The sequence below is a fragment of the Sus scrofa genome, chromosome 2 (genome assembly GCF_054392235.1).
Source record: "Sus scrofa isolate SSC_HxYL_T2T_F1_AM1 chromosome 2, Sscrofa_HxYL_maternal_Yorkshire_Landrace_v2.0, whole genome shotgun sequence".
Lineage (NCBI taxonomy): Eukaryota > Metazoa > Chordata > Mammalia > Artiodactyla > Suidae > Sus > Sus scrofa.
This window is the reverse complement of record NC_139384.1, coordinates 138161137-138177920: the sequence shown is the minus strand read 5'-3', so window position 1 is coordinate 138177920 and position 16784 is coordinate 138161137. Positions and strand designations below refer to the sequence as shown.

At 37.7% G+C, this 16784-nt stretch overlaps 1 protein-coding gene and 2 pseudogenes across 7 annotated transcripts in view; 1 reads left to right on the top strand and 2 right to left on the bottom strand.

Annotated features, from left to right (window-relative positions):
• Window positions 1–16784, top strand: part of LOC110259460 (uncharacterized) — a 700448-nt gene that overhangs the window by 350981 nt on the left and 332683 nt on the right. The gene's annotated exons all lie outside the window — the stretch shown is intronic.
• Window positions 5426–7487, bottom strand: LOC100512217 (regulator of nonsense transcripts 1 pseudogene; annotated as a pseudogene).
• On the bottom strand, window positions 7640–8362 carry LOC146405719 (regulator of nonsense transcripts 1 pseudogene; annotated as a pseudogene).

Below are 16784 nucleotides of genomic sequence, written 5' to 3'. Positions count from 1 at the left end.
TGGAAAGGCCACATACCTCATTTTGAACTTTTAATAAGTGTCAGTTGTTGGCATGTAGAGTGCATGGTTAGGAAAAAAAATGGTACACAAATTATGAAGCAATGGCTATTTATTTGTGTTGAGACCAAATCATGGCTCAGAGAGCAGAGCCAAGATCCCAGGCAAGAGCCAAGATAACAATGAGTCAGGAACTTATTCTCAGAAGGCAGAGCTGATCCATAGTCAAGGAACATTCTCTGTTTCCAGAGTAGGGGGACCTGAAAAATAGGTACCTGACCAGATTTCAGAATTGCTATGGATCAGTGGCTCTATGCACCTTCCATTTTCCTCTTTTTTGAACAAGGATGTGTATTATAGTTATCTCATCCCCATCTCACTATTGCATTTTGAATGTATATGTGGAGTGGATATGGGGCAGGGCAGATAAATTGTGATTTTTAGTTCACAAATCAAGAAGGGCCACATCTGAGCAACTGCATCTGAGTAACTGAAGCTATGGAAACCTGTCCACACCTGAACCATATTTAATGCTAAAATCCTGGACTTGGAGCTAATACTGTAATTGAATAAGACTTTTGGGGTCTTGGGAGGGAGGTAGAGTATTTTGTGTGTGCAAGGGATTTGCAGTGTCATGGCCAGAGGCTGAAAGGTAGTTGGCTGTCTTCAAAGATGACCCTCTAACTACTCTTATCATCTCTCTAATTGCATGACTGTTCCATGAAAAAGTATAGTACAATTGTCCTTGAATCTGGGCCAGCCTTATGACTTACTTTGATCAACAGAATGCTATGGAAATGGTGTGGGACATTTGAGAAGCTGGGTTTTAAGAGGCCTAGAAGAGTCTGTCTTTGTTCATTTAGCACATTCTTGCTGCTGTTAAAAGAATCTTAGCCTAAACTACTAAACAATGAGAGAGTATGAGGAAAGTGGGGCCTTGTCATCCCACTGCCTCTCCTGAACTACCCCTCAGTCATCTCAGTTGACTTCTGATGTGTGAGTAGGCTCAGGATGACTAGGAAAGCTCCCACCCATACAACCTACACAACAGTGAAAAGCAAATCATCATCATGGTTCTAGGTCACTAAATTTCGGAGCAGTATGTTACACAGCAAGGAGTACCTGGGACGTTAAGTGCTCCCAACTGGATTTCAGACATTTCTAAGCAAGTGTGGGAGACTGATGAAATATGCCAGACAGGACGCCATTTAAAAAATACTTTTTGGTTAGAGGAAAATAAGACAAGGGTTTGCATATACAGGGAGAAAGCAAAGGAAGTGGCTAGAAAGAATGGGAAAAAAAAAAAGTATTTTCTGACTCAGACTTTGGGCTGTAAGCCTGCCCTCCTGACAGCATTCTAGGGGAAGAAAGAGGGTGGCACTTAGAAATACAGCTTGTTGACAGTGTCACTAAGAGGGACCTGGAAACTGCCAGTGTGACAGGCATTCTCTCTCTTTGTGCACAGAATAGGAACACAGCTCCACTCTGGCTCTTTGGACACTGACCACTTTGTGGGTACTGGAGGATGGTGCTGAGATGCAGATGTTATTGCTGTAGGGGGTGGACTGTCCAGTGTCAGCTTGAGCACTTCTGTTGGCTTCGTGAAAGTATTAGTAAGCAAGAGAACAGGAACATGAACAGATCCTCTATGGTTCCCCAAACTCCCCTCTCCCTCACTCTCCTAGAACAATCTAGATCATATTTTGAGGTGGCTTCATTAGTGTGTGGGCAATGGAGTAGTGAAATTCAGTTATTATTGTTAATGTGAGGTTATTTGAAGCTATAAGTCAGTGACTCCTACAAAAATTCAGGCCATATCATGATACTTGTATTTATATACATAATAATAGTATGTTATATATAATAGTACATAATTTTATATATTTTTGCAATATCATGTTTCTTTCATGAAATTACACTGTGAATTACATAGAGCAATATTATTTTCTCTGTTTTAATTGAAGTAAATTCATCTTAAATAAGAGATTAAAGGACTTGCCTGAGATTACAAAATAAAAGTAATAGAACCAAGATTTGAATTTAGCCTTTCTAATTCCAGTAATCAGTGGAGTTTTAGTGCTTACATGTCAGATTGGATATAATTTATATGATGTATAAGTCCTGACTTGGGACCCTTTTTATATATATGCATATCAGTATGTTATATATACATTTGTACATTCATCTACACAGGAAAATTTATTCCAAAGACGTATTCTTACATCTGCTCAGACTTAAAGAAAAAAAATATAAAAATATTATTGGGATATACATGACTATTTTCTCATAAAAACATAACCCTCTAAAATCTCATGAAATGTATATATCTATACATATGCTAACATTAAAATTATTATTGTTTTATATAGTCATTTCTTAGAAATTATTCTTGCAAAAACATTTCTAGCACCTAGCATAGTTTTTTGGTTTAATCACTACTGATACAATGTTGTATAGCAAAAAAGGTTGTGCATCAAGAGTTTCCACTGAAATAAGCTGTCATCAGCACATTTCCTTATGAAATAATATTCATTAAAAATAGGATATTCTCTTAGCTCAAGTGACAGCTCATCACCTTGTCAATTTTCTATAATAATATACACTTTATAATACGATGCTAACAAGACACAGGTAGCATTTCAGTCATCTACTACAGTGTCAAAATGGAGACTAGCTATACTACATTCAAAGAAAAGGTGCCAATTAAATGTAATCTTTCCTCAGTCAGTGCTCCAGTACCACACAATAATCTGATCTGTTTCCTTGTTATCCAATATTAGATACCAGTGTTCCACCACATTCAGTTTCTCTCTCTCTCTGTTTTCAATATTAATCCCAAGCATACTGTCATAACTACTACCAGACTTGGCAGGGAATTGCCAGATCAGGGAATGTTGAGATCTAGAGCCTTGGCAGATGCAAACAAATGGAGGAAAAAAGCAGAACACCCGTAATATAGGAGGAAAACATAATATATAAAATGAATATGTTTGGAGTCTGCTACAGTTAAATTGAAATGTTTACCACTGCTTAGCTGTCTGAGTTTATGCAAATAATTAACTTTTCCAACACTCAGGTTCTTTTTATTAAAATGGGGCTAATTCTACCTCATCTGAAGGGTGTGAGAATCAAATGGGACAATGTTTATAAAGGGTTTAGCTCAGAGCCCAGCATGTAATTGAAGCCTAATAAATACCAGTTCTATCCATGTATCTCACTATAAAGATGCCATTCCACTGGGAAATCAGTTCTCTGTCTCATTGTTCTTCCTCTGAATGCTTTAAGGGGTTTTTGCCTTTGTTTTTCAGTGGTTCAACTGGATATACCTTGTTTTATTTTCTTTGTCTTCAAAGGAAACCATTGCAGTTTATTGCATTAACTGAATAATTGCCTTGAAGACTTTCATCTGCTTTGAAAAATTCTCAGAGATTAAAAAACATATCTAATCAATTCCTTTTCTTCTTTGCTTCTAACTCCAGTTATTCTTATGTTAGTCTTTATCTTTGAGTCTACTATCATTTATGTTCCTTTCTATATTCTCCATTCTTTTTAAAATCCTGTGCTTCAGCCCAACTAAACCTCTCTCTAGCTGTGTCTAATTCTTTAGTTAACTGCTTTATTACATTCTTTTTTATGTATTGTTTTATTATAAAAAATATTCAAACATACAGAAGAGTTGAATCTTACATTGAACAGCCACTAAGTCCATGAACTAGACTCTGCCAGTAATTTCATATTATACTTGCATAATCACGTGTTTATTTAACCATCTATCTATATATTCATCACTCCATCTTAACCTTTAATGCATTTCCAATGAAAATTAGACCTGATTATATTTCATTCTAAATACCTTAGCACACATACCATTAGCTAGAATTCAGTATTTGTTTCTAGTAGTTTTTATTTTATTTGAAGTTGAATTTACATACTACAAAAGGTACAAACCTTAAAAATTCATTTGCTAAGTTTTGATAAATGCAAACACTTGTGTAACCCAACCCTCTGCCAAGATATGGAACATTGTCATCACCCTAGAAAATTTCTTCATACCCCTTCACAGCCAATCCCAAATTTAATATCCATGAGCAAGTACTGTTCTCATTTTTTCCACCATATGTTAGTTTTGCCTGTTCTAGAACTTCATATAAAATGAATCATACATATCTTAAGAATCATATTTATCTTTTATGTAAGACCTTTTTACAAAGCATAATGCTTTTGAAATTCATCCATATTAAGTATACTAGCAGTTATATTAATTTCTTAAGGTGACTTTGAAAGAGTATCAAACATTGAGTGGCTTAAAACAACAGAAGTTTATTGTTTCATAGTTCTGGAGACTAGAAGTCTGAAATCAAGGCATTGATAGCCATACTCTCTCTAATGCCTCTAGAGAGAATCCTTCCTGGCTTCTTTTAGCTTTTGATATTTGCCAGCCACCTTTGGCATTTGGAGGCTTATAGATGCATCACTGAAGTCATATGGCTGTCTTCTCCCTATATATCATCCTATCATCTTCCCTCCATGGGTCTGTCTCTGTGTTCAAATTTCCACTTTCCAAAAGGATGGGGAGTGAGGGGGTGAATATACCGCCTGAGGGAAGTGCTTTGCTTCTCAGAGTGCAATGGAGGATGAAGCCTCCTGGCCCTGAACACTCTTTGCTTAGGTGTAGGGAGAAGCCACTGGAAGCTAAAATTGCTAACAAAAATCCTTCTTGCGATCATGTTACAGGTGTTGATCCTAATCTCTAGTTGTGCTGGCTTGTTTAAATTTCATTTCTGGAAGCTGCTCATATCACTCAGGTTTACAGCTAAGATTTGAGAGACAAACTCAGGAAAGTCTTTATTTCAGCATTTTTTTGAAAGAGTCTTTAAAAAGTAATGGAAACTTCCCAAATGCATTTTCTTTAAATGAAAATCCTCTTAGAACACAGGCAGCATGACTTCCAAGGTTTCAAAGCTGGTGTGAACAGCATACCTCCATGTGGCTCAGCCTAGCACAGCTGTCACCTGCAAGGAGCCTGCCTGGGGATAGAAATGCAGGGTTTTTTCCTTGCTAAAACAAAGTGTCCCTTAAATAAAAGAGTGAAAGAAAAGAGCAGAGGAAAGGGCTCCTCTGAAGTGAGGGTCTTCCTCATTTCACCCTGGGCTCAGACTGACAACCTCTCAGGCTCATGTGCTTCTCTCCCTCTCCCATTGCTCAAAATGATGCTTCAGTTTTAGCAGTGGAAAATAGGTATCCATTTTTTATCTTTATTTTCTTAACCCAGAATTAAGATGCTGATAGAAGACACCTTCTAGTACTGGGACAACCTTATTCCTCTGCCCTGCTGGTATTTTTAGTGCCCTTGTTATGCGGAGGCTTGGGATAGCACCATGTCACTGAGATAACCTTCCTGGAACAGCTTGGGCTGGGAGGGGTGAGGCTAGCCCCTGGGTAGCATGGGTAGCATGACTAGGTTGAGGATGATGGGGAAGGTTTACAGCGACCGTGTGCCTAGGGCAGGCACTGAACATGCTGATCTGGTCATGGCCTTGGAAGCGCATGTTCAGAGGCCAGGGCTGTCTGCTCTGATCATAGACTGATCCTGGGATAATGGCCTTCTGGAAGTTGTTGGAAGTGGGCTCCTGGGTTGATGGTGATGACTAGCTTCCTGAGCTAGCTGAACTGCATGAGGCTCTCCCGAAGACTGTTCAGGGCCCCTTAAATCAGCATCTTCTGTTCCCCTTCAGCAGGTGGACCCAGAGTGGCTGCTTGGACAGGACCTTTGGGTTGCCCATATTGTGCTCTGGCCAGGGCTACATTAAGCAGCCTGGGGTTTAAAACTCCAATGTTTTGGTGCTTGTTTGCCTACCTGCAGGATATGATCATATTCTTCTCATGGCTGTGGAACACATCCATGGTGGCAATCTCTGTTTCCCTGATGTGCAGGGAGTCACCAAGCTGCAGGCACTGTGCCAGTTGGAGCACAACCCTCTTAGAACATGATGATAGTGATCTGGTCGAGCTTTGTACTTACCATTAGTAGGCTGGTGATGAATTTTTTTATGTTTGCAGCTTCTATCCTGTTAGGTATGAGGTGCCCAAGCCAACAAGTTCCTCCTGGCCCTGGGTCACAGAGAACATTGGCTTACCACGCTGGGGCCACTTCATGTGTGAGCCCTTCTTCATAGGATTCACTGTGGTGATGCCACTCTGAAGACAGCCCTCATAAAGATGTTGGACAGGAAGGCACTGAGCACAGAGTACATGTGATACTGGACCTGGAGGTGGAAGAGGCAGGTGGGATGGATTCCCAGCATTATAAGTGCTCAAAGAGTGACTGGGCATACCAGCTTTGGCTGCCTTCTTGCATATCACCACAAAGATCAGCTGCTTGGCTCCAAGGATACAGGGGCCATGCATTCCAGGGCTCAGTGGCCTGGGTGCCTTCATCAGTTAAAATGGAATGGAACCACAACTTGGCAAGCCTCAGTCACCCACACTTGTGTTCATGAGCAGCTTCCTTTCATGCTTCAGGGTCCAGTACCACTTCTGGCCTGCAGATGACAGCTCCTTGGTCTTGTCCTTCAGCTGCTGCAGCTTCCAGAGTTTTGGCGTGCTACCCATGTTCCTGAGCTGGTTGTGCAGGGCCAGGATGTATAGTGAGGAGTCATTGACCCTTGTGCTGAGCTGCGTGACCTTCAGCCCAGTATGTGGATCTTCTTGGTCAACTGATCCCACTGCCTTGCTGAACCAGATGGTAGATGATAGTGACCAAAGTCACCATATTTCCTGTGACTGGTGGTCCCTGGATTCAGCTCAGTGGTCTCTGTAGCACAGTCTTCCAGAAGTCAACCTGAGAGTGGTGAACCCTTATGCTCTGAAGTACTTGGCCAACTGGACTTCCTTATCATGCCTAGCAGTTTACAGTATATCTCCTAACATGGAGATGGCCTCCATAGCTGATGTTGTCAACACTACATCCTGTCCGATGAAGTAGATTTCCATACAAACCTACCTGGAAGTTGTGGGTTACCTCCACAGTGTGCCCTCAAGTGCTCTGCAGCTAGATCAGTGGTGATCTCATTGCCATAATCATCAGGGTCTTTGATGATAGGGCTGTTCCCTTTCCACAGGGGCACTGGATCCTTTTTGTAGGTCAGACAAATCTTGTTTCCCTGCATGAGCTTCATGCTTCTTAACCAAATTATCACTAAGTCTGATTATCAAAGTCTATCTTGGGCAAAGTGAAGTCATGGAAGCCCAGGTCCCACCTGAATGTAGTGTTACCTTGAGTCTGAAACTCTTTAAGTTTCTTGTAGTAGCTGGCCACCAGCTTGACCAGAGGGCCAAATATATTCTGGTACTGATAAGAGTCCTCCTATATATTGGGGTCCCTCTTCCACCCCTGGCTTCCCTAGGTTGTTCAAGGTGGTGGTGGAAGTCTTCCTTCTCTTCCTCCCCTCCCCACTTCCTTTTTTTTTAAATGGCTGAACCCAAGGCATATGGAGGTTACCTGACCAGAGACTGAATCTGAGCTGCAACTGTGATCTATGCAGCAGCTGTACAGTGTGGGATCCTTTCCACCCACTGTGAGGCAGGGATCCAACCCACATCTCCGCAGCAACCTGTGCAACTGTAGTCTGGGATTTTCTTCCTAGAGCTGCTCCAGCTGGCTCATCTACTTGGTGGTTACCTGCCACAACTGTTCCTGCTCAGAAGTAATTGTGACCAGCTAGGCTAGGAAGCAGTGGTCTGGATCAGTGGCTGCCACTGTAAAGTCTCCCAGCTGATGGTCTTGAGGCTGCTCTAGGTGCTACAGGGCTGCCTGCACTGCAGCTTCACGACCCAGGTGCCTTTGGTAGGAATAAAGCCAAGGAGGAAGAAGACCTTACCCCTGCTGCAGTTCTAACACTCCAGATCTCCCCCAAGGCCAATTCTTGTGCAGACTCACTTCTTTGCTTTTTATCCTCAGAGGTGATTTATAGTGTGACTGCTGGAAGCATTTCCATGACCTATTGAACCACTTTCTACTGGTATCACAGTAAACCATGCAAGCAGGACTGTGTATTCCCAGTAACCACAGGGCTGCATGGGGAGATCCTTCCTGTAATAGATGTCATCTTCATCTTTTAAGTTCAGCTTGGTGAGTAACTGGCTAGTCTTGACAACACTCTCATCCTTTCCTTGTTCTGCAGGATGCCCACGTGTAGGCCCACCTGCAAGTCCAGCTGTCCAGCTGCAGAGCCCATGCAAACCAAGCCCCCACTTCTGCCACCTCTGGGGATGCTAGGCGGTGTCTCTGTGTCTGGCTCTGGCAGGTGAACTTGGTGAATTTGAACACCGGTTTGTGTCCTCCAGGGTTCAGGAAAGTGCACATGTTCGTGCAGAGTGGGGTTGCCTCCACACTCACTGCTTGCCATGAGGGTCCTATGCCACAAGTACCCCACAGGGTAGAGGCTTATGCAGCCATGCCTGTGCCCTTGGCCCTTGGTGGGACCTAAATTGACGCCACAGTGAGAAACTGCCATCAACACCTGTTGTAAGGTACATGGCTTTAATTTTACCTGTTTTAGCAGATGTGAGATGGCCTCTATTGAATCCTTGCTTTCAGGTATTATTATTTTTTAGTTTTAGAATTTCCATTTTATTATTTTGATATAAATTTCAGTTTTGAGATTGATTTCTACATCTTGTCATAGTAATATCGCAGTTATTTTAACATCTCTGCAAATGATATCTGGATCACCTGTGCATCAGTTTCTATTGCCTTCCCCCCATCTCTTATTTTGTGTATCTGGCAGATTTCGAAAATTGAATTACTAAAGTTATGTGTAAAAGTTATGGGCATTCTAGAAATGTTATTTTTCTCTAGAGAGGATTTCTTTAGCTTCTGGCAGATGGTTATAGTAGGCATGGATTACTTTAATTCTGATGGACTGAGCTGATCCACAGCTGGGTTCCAGTCTTTGTAAGGCTGGTCTATTTCTGGTTTAACCTCAGCCTAAGACTGTATTCGCTCTGGTGTCCGCTTGAATACATGGGGTTTTATCAGAACTCTGTCCTTTTGGTTTTCCTGTAATCCCATTTTAAAATCTTCCCAGAACCATGAAACTGAAAAAAACCCTACATAGTTTCTCAAACTCAAAGCAGCTATTTTCTGCCCTTTTTCTATACTCCTCAGCCTTTACTACTTATAGGTTGGCAAATGTCTTAAGGGGAAAAGAGGCTAAGACTGTTGGGCTCAATTCTTTGAATTCTTTTCTCCATAATCTTAGGAACTGGCTGTCTTGATGCCTGTCTTTCTTTAAAAGACTGTTGATTGTTTAAAGCAAAAACAATCATAATGCATTGTGGGATTTATAGAATATGTTGATTTAAAACATATGACTAATACCCAAGAAATTGGATGGAGATTAAATGAAATTATATTGTTATATAGTTCTTTGATCCTTCTTTAAGTAGTATAATAGCATTTGAATTGAGACTGTGATAAGTGTGTTACTATCTATAAGTGTGTTACACTTACATTTACAAGAGGACACACACAAAGAAATATTGCTAAAAAGTCAATAAAATAGGTAACATTAAATAATAAAATTACTCTAAAAACATAAAAGACAATAAAATAAATGAACAATAGTACAAATAACAGGTAGGGAAAATAGAAAACAAATACTAAAATAGTTGAATTAAGCTGATCAGGAAAAAAACTGTAATTCTATTGGAAAGTGGACTAAACACTGTTAGAAGTTATAAGACTGAATAAAAGGTAACACCCATGTACTTGTTGTTTAGAAGGTATATTTTATAATATCTAAAAATACAAATAATTTCAATTTCAGAGAGTGAAAAAAGATATATAAAGTGAAATAAATTTATTCTTTGGCACAGTAGTCTCATTTCTGGTATTAAACCAAGAGAAATAAAAACACGTATACAAGAATACATATACAAGAATGTTCAAAGCAGTATTTATTCGTAATAGCCAAAAATTTGGTAACAATCCAAAAGGCCTATCAATACAAAAATGGATAAGGAAAGGAAGTTCCTGTCATGGCTCACCAGTTAACAAACCCAACTAGCATCCATCAGGACACAAGTTCGATCCCTGGTCTCACTCAGTGGGCTAAGGATCCGGCGTTTTGCCCTGAGCTGTGGTGTAGGTTGCAGACACAGCTTGGATCCCGTGTTGCTGTGTCTCTGGCATAGGCCAGCAGCTACAGCTCTGATTGAACCCCTAGCCTGGGCGCCTCTGTGTGCCATGGGTGTGGCTCTAAAAAGACAAAAATAAACTGTATATTTATACATGAGAATACTAATGAACAATAAAGGAATAAACTTTTGATTAATGAAAGTACAAGGAAAAATCTTAAAATTATATCTGAATGAGTGAAAATAGATGCAAAATAGTACTAATATTTGACTCCATTTTACATCAGTTCCAAGAAGAGGCAGATCTGTATCACGTTAACAGAAATCAGAAACTTGTTACCTCTGGAGGAAAGCAAAATAGTTGGAAAGGGAGAATGAGGGAGATTTTGGTGGTGAGGAAAATGTTCTCTTTATTAATTTGGGTGGTTTTTAAAATTGCCAAAATCATTGAACTGTATTCTTAAGATACATATATTTTATTTTTTTGCGATTCAAACCTCAAAAAGTTTAAAGTGCAGCATTACTTAAAAACAAATCTGGAATAAAGAATTTTCATTTATTACTTTATAACAGAAGCTAATATTTACATACAACTTGAAAAAAAAAACAATTATAACTAAAATTATGATTCCAAAGGTAGGCTGGGCTTTTGGTATCTTTTTTTAGTGGATCAGTTAGTAGCACATAACCAAATATAAGGTTGGATCCATTGAAAAATACAGTATATCAATGAATTCCTTCTTCCAATGATATGGTGGTTCTCATAGAACTCTTGATTTTAGGTTCAGTGTACATCTCATAATATTTGTTCAGAATATTGAATAAACAGGGGAAGGAGAGTGTTTGGGTTTAAAGAGTGGAGTGTTAGTGCATTGTGCTATACATTGAAACTAAATAAAATATTAAAGGAGAGTCACCTAGTCCCATATTTAAAATGATACATATTCACAGTTGTTTTATAATTTGAACTGAAAGAAGATTTAATTAGAGCCTTGTCAGAATTTAAGACAACATTATAAATATTTTTAATGATAAAGAAGGATATACTATGTGAACAGATAGGAGTTCATAGCAAAGAAATGGAAACTAAAAAGAGGTCAAATGGACATTTGAGAGATGAGATGAAAAATTTGCTGTAGGTCATAAAAACACATTGGACAATGAGAATAGATCAGTGAACTGAAGGATAAGTTAATAGAAATAAACAAAACCAAAGCCCAGAGTGAAAAAGATAAAAAGGGCTGTGTTGACTTTTTTATTATGGAACAACATAGATATTGAACATACATTGAGTTGGAATTAAAGAGGGGGGAAAATTGCATTAGAGAAAAGTATTTGAAAGAAAAATGAACATACCTTTTCCAAATTTGAAAAAATTATAAAAGCTTAATTACTTATTAAATATATAAGCTCATTGTGACTTACAGGTTGAACTTTTCTTATTCAGCAAACTGATTTGCCATTTGAGAATTAAAATTTTAAACTTCAGTGAGATGTATTTGAAAAAAATCAACTGCACTTATTTAAAGTGTACAATTTGTAAGTTTTGACATATAAATATACCCCTTATTATGCCCATTTTAATTCCTCTTGCTTATTGTCTCCCTGGTCCCCAGACAACCAGTGGTCCAGATTCTGTTACTCAGGATTAGTTGTTGGCATTTTCTGCAATTTACATAAACGCAGTAATGCAGTATGACTTCTTTTGTGTCTGGTTATCCTTTTACTCATCATGATTACTTGGAGTTCATCTTTGTTGTGGCTACCAATAATAGGTCATTCGTTTTTTATTGCTAAGTGGTGATATACTTCTCTTCAGCGAATTTTTAAAACTGGTAAAACTAAGCTATGGTGGTAGAAAAATGATTGCCTCAAGCAGAAAGGTGAGGAAATTGATTGGGAATGACCTTGAGGAAAATTTCTGTGATCTGAGTGCTATTTATAGGGCTTAAAATCCATTGAACTATATTCTTAAGATACGTGCATTTCACTGATCATATTTTTAAAAATTTTCTGCTCCAATGAGAAGCATTATGTTGTTCTTCAAAATAATTTTATTGGTGTATAGTTGAATTACAGTGTTGTGTTAGTTTCAGGTGTACAGCAAAGTGAGTCAATTATGCCTATACATTATCTATTCCTTTTTGGATTCTTTCCCCATATAGGTCACTACAGATTATTGAATAGATTTCCCTGTGCTATACAGTAGGTCCTTGTTCCTCATCCGTTCCATATGTACTAGTGTGTATATGTCAATCTCAAACTCCCAATTTAACTCTCCCAACATTCCCCTTTGGTAACTATAAATTTGGTTTCCAAATCATTGACTGTTTCCGTTTTGTGAATAAGTTCTTTTGTACCAGTTTTTATTATTAGATTCCACATATAAATGATGGAATATGTTTGTTTTTCCATGATTTACTTCACTTAATATGATTTTTGGGTCTATCCATGTTGCTCCAAGTGGCATTATTTTGTTCTTTTTTGTGTCTGACTAATATTCCATTGTATATATGTACCACATCTTCTTTATCCATTCCTTTGTTGATTGACATTTAGATTACTTCCATGTCTTGGCTACAGTAAACAGCACTGCAGTGAACATTGGAGTGCATATATCTTTCCAAATTATATTTTTCTGTAATATATGCCCAGGAGAGGGATGGCTGGATCATGTGATAACTCTATGTTTAGTTTTTTTAAAGTATCTCTGTGCTGTTCTCAATAGTGGCTGCACCAGTTTACATTCCCGCCAACAGAGTAGGAGGGTTCCCTTTTCTCTATACCCTCTCCGCCATTTATTGTTTGTAGACTTTTTGATGATGGCCATTCTGACTGGTGTGAGGTGGTACCTCACTGTAGTTTTGATTTGTGTTTCTGTAATAATTAGTGATGTTGAGCATCTTGTCCTGTGTTTTTTTCACCATCTGTTTGTCTTTGAGAAAAGATCTGTTTAGATCTTTTGCCTATTTTTAAATTTTTTATATAAACCTGTATGAGATGTTTATATATTTTGTAGATTAATCCTCACTGACTGCATCTTATATTTCATGAAAAGAAAAGGAAGGGCATGAAAAATAACCAAGTGTAGTGCCCAATTGCCATCCTAGTTGGTTAATATTATCGATGCCTGAGTCCGTGATTTATTTTTCATGTATTATCATGTGCTTGAGTCAGTGATTTATTTTTAATATTTCTGGTTATGTGGAAGTACTACCTTATATTTTAAAAGCATCTTTCCATAATTTTACTCTTTTGTGAGGGAAAATATAAGAAAAGTGTACTTTATGATGGCTTTTATCAAAACACGCTAACTGAATTAATCATGACCTCTCTCAAGTTGTCTTTAAGGAAATAAAATATTTGCCTCAAATTGAGTATACCTATGATAATGCTTAATATATATTAGAATAGAAATGCTAATGTTAAAGCCTCATTTTTGTAATTTTTTCTTTATCATTAAAATATAATAAAATATCACACATCTCATATCAGATAGACTTAAAACTTCTTATAAAAATTAAGACACATTATTCAAACTAACTTGTAAATCAAATAATTTCAATTACATAGCATATTTTTATTGAATGATGAATGATTAAAGGCTAGGTATTCATTTATTCATTTAAACATTTATTAACTACTTACTATAAGAGTAGATGTACAGTTTTGTGTGCTTTGCCTACCTCAGGATATCTTTGATCTTTTCAATATTAAATATTAGCTTACATAGAAAATGATCACTTTTTTCTATGATTTGGTATACATAACAATATTAGACTATATATAATTAAGCTGTAGTCATTATTAGAATATTGAATATACTCAGTGCTCAATATTGCAGTCAATATTATACTCTACATTAAGCTGTGTATAACCTAAGTAAAGAGTGTTAGGCTTATCAGGGCCTCCTGGTGCCTGGACCACCTCCTGTAATAGAGCCTTTTTTGTTCAGTCTTCTATTTGGTCTAAATACCATTCATTATTGCCAAGTAAAAATGTACATTAATATCCAAGTGTCTTTGAAAAATAATTATTCAGCCAGGCAAACAAATCTACAGTGCCCTGGCTTGAGTTTTGCTTCCGTAGGCTTTGGATGAATATGACGTTCCAATTAGAACCTCAATACAATAATTACCAATACAGTTGTAATTAACATTTAATCATAATTTGTCTCCATACCTGCTCTTCTTATCTCAAAATTCCATCAACTGATGTTCTGATTGACCCAGAATGGGACCAGGAGCCTCAGTACTGAGCTGTTCTCCTGGTAATGGGAACTCTAACATCACTCTCCTGAATGGAAGGAACTCTTCAGAGGCTTCCCTCTGTCCCTAGAAAGGTTTGAAACAACTTTACCTATCAGGCCTTCTGAAAGAGTGGCCTTTTTCTCTACCCTGTCCTTGCTTTTGCCTCTCTCCCCCTTTGCCCATCATTGCAGTTGCTCAGGCCTTCCCTCTGCCCCTACGGACTGGTAAACTCATTCTTGTATTCAGGTACTTAGAGATCTTCACAAGACTGGTTCTTTTTTTTTAAGCAAAGTATAGTTGACTTACAATATTATATGTTTCAGTATTATATGATATACAAATAGTGATTTGATATTTTTATAGATTATACTTCACATAAAGTTATTATAAAATAATGGTTATATTTCCTGTGCTGTATATTACATCTTTGTATCTTGTTTATTTTGTACCTAATAGTTTGTGCTTTTTAATCCCATCTGCTGTCTTGCCCGTCCTTCCACCCCTCTCCTCTCTGGTGACCACTGGTTTGTTCTCTGTATCTGTGAATCTGTTTCTATTTCGTTATATTTGTCAATTTGTTTTATTTTTTAGATTCCGCATATAAGTGAAAACTGTCAGTGCTTGTCTTTCTCTAACTTATTTCACCAAACATAATGCCTTCCAGATTCATCCATGCTGTCACCAATGGCAGAACTTCTTTTTCTTTTTTTTTTTTTAATTTTATTTATTTATTTATTTATTTTTGTCTCTTTGCTATTTCTTTGGGCCGCTCCCACGGCATGTGGAGGTTCCCAGGCTAGGGGTCGAATCGGAGGTGTAGCCGCCAGCCTACGCCAGAGCCACAGCAACACAGGATCCGAGCTGCGTCTGCAACCTACACCACAGCTCAGGGCAACGCCGGATCGGTTAACCCACTGAGCAAGGGCAAGGATCGAACCCGCAACCTCATGGTTCCTAGTCGGATTCGTTAACCACTGCGCCACGACGGGAACTCCCCAGAATTTCTTTTTCTTATGCTAATATTCCATTGTATATATATGTACCACATCTTCCTTACCCATTCATCTGTTGATGAACACTTAGGTTGGTTCCATATCTTAGCTATTGTAAATAATGTTGCTTTGAATTGGGGTGAATGTATCTCTTCAAATTGGTGATTTTATTTTCTTGAGATATATATACTCAGGAGTGGAGTTGTAGACTCAAATGATAGTTCTGTTTTTAATTTTTTAAGGAACTGCTTTAATGTTTTCGTAATGACTGAATAGCTTTACATTTCCACCAGAGGTTATGATGGTTCTCTTTTCTTCTCATCCTCACCAAAACTAATTATTCTTTTCTTTTAGATGATAACTGTTGTGACCAGTGCGACGTGATATATCACTGTGATTTTGATTTGCTGAGTATCTTTTCAGGTGCCTGTGGCTATCTGTAAATGCCCACTTCTAATTTTTTTTGCTATTGAGTTGTATGAGTTCTCTTCCTATTTTGAATATTAACCATTTATTACATAGATCATTTGCAGATATTTTCTCCCATTCAGTAGACTGTAAGTTCATCTTGTTGATGGTTTCCCTTACTCTGCAAAAGCTTTTTAAGTTGGATTCATTTCTGTTTATTTATTTTTGCTTTCGTTTGCCTGAGGAGATAGATCCAAGAATATATTGCTAAGAATTATATTGAAAAGTATACTGCTTTGTTTTCTTCTAGGAGTTTTATACATTTAAGTCTTTAATCCATTTTGAGTTTTTTTTTTATACATGGCATAAGAAATGTTCTACTTTCATTCTTTTACATATAGCTCTCCAGTTTTCCCAACACTGCTTATTAAAGAGACTCTTTTCTCCATTGTATATTCTTGCTTCCTTTGTCATATATTAATTGATGATATGTGTGTGGACTTAATTCTGGGGTCTATTCTATTCCATTGATCTATATGTCTGTTTTTGTGCCAGTCCCATGCTGTTTTTATTATTGTAGCTTTGTTGTGTAGTCTGAAATCAGATAGCATAAAACTTGCAGCTTTGTTCTTTTTTCCTTAATGTTGCTTTGGCTATTCAGAGTCTTGCAATTCCATAGAAACTTTAGGATTATTGATTCTAGCTTTGTAAAAAATGTCATGGGTATTTTTATAGAGATTGCATTCAATCTGTAGAATGCTTTGGGTAGTATGGATGTTTTAACAATATTAATACTTGTAATCAGTGAACACAGGATGTCATTTCATGTATTTGTATCAGTTTTAATTTCCTTCATCAGTGGGTTATAGTTTTCAGAGTATGAATTTTTCACCTCCTTGGCTAAATTTATTCATAGGTATTGATTTATTTTTGATGCAGTTATAAATATGATTGTTTTCTTGCCTTCTATTTTTGATAGTTCATTAATAGCATATAG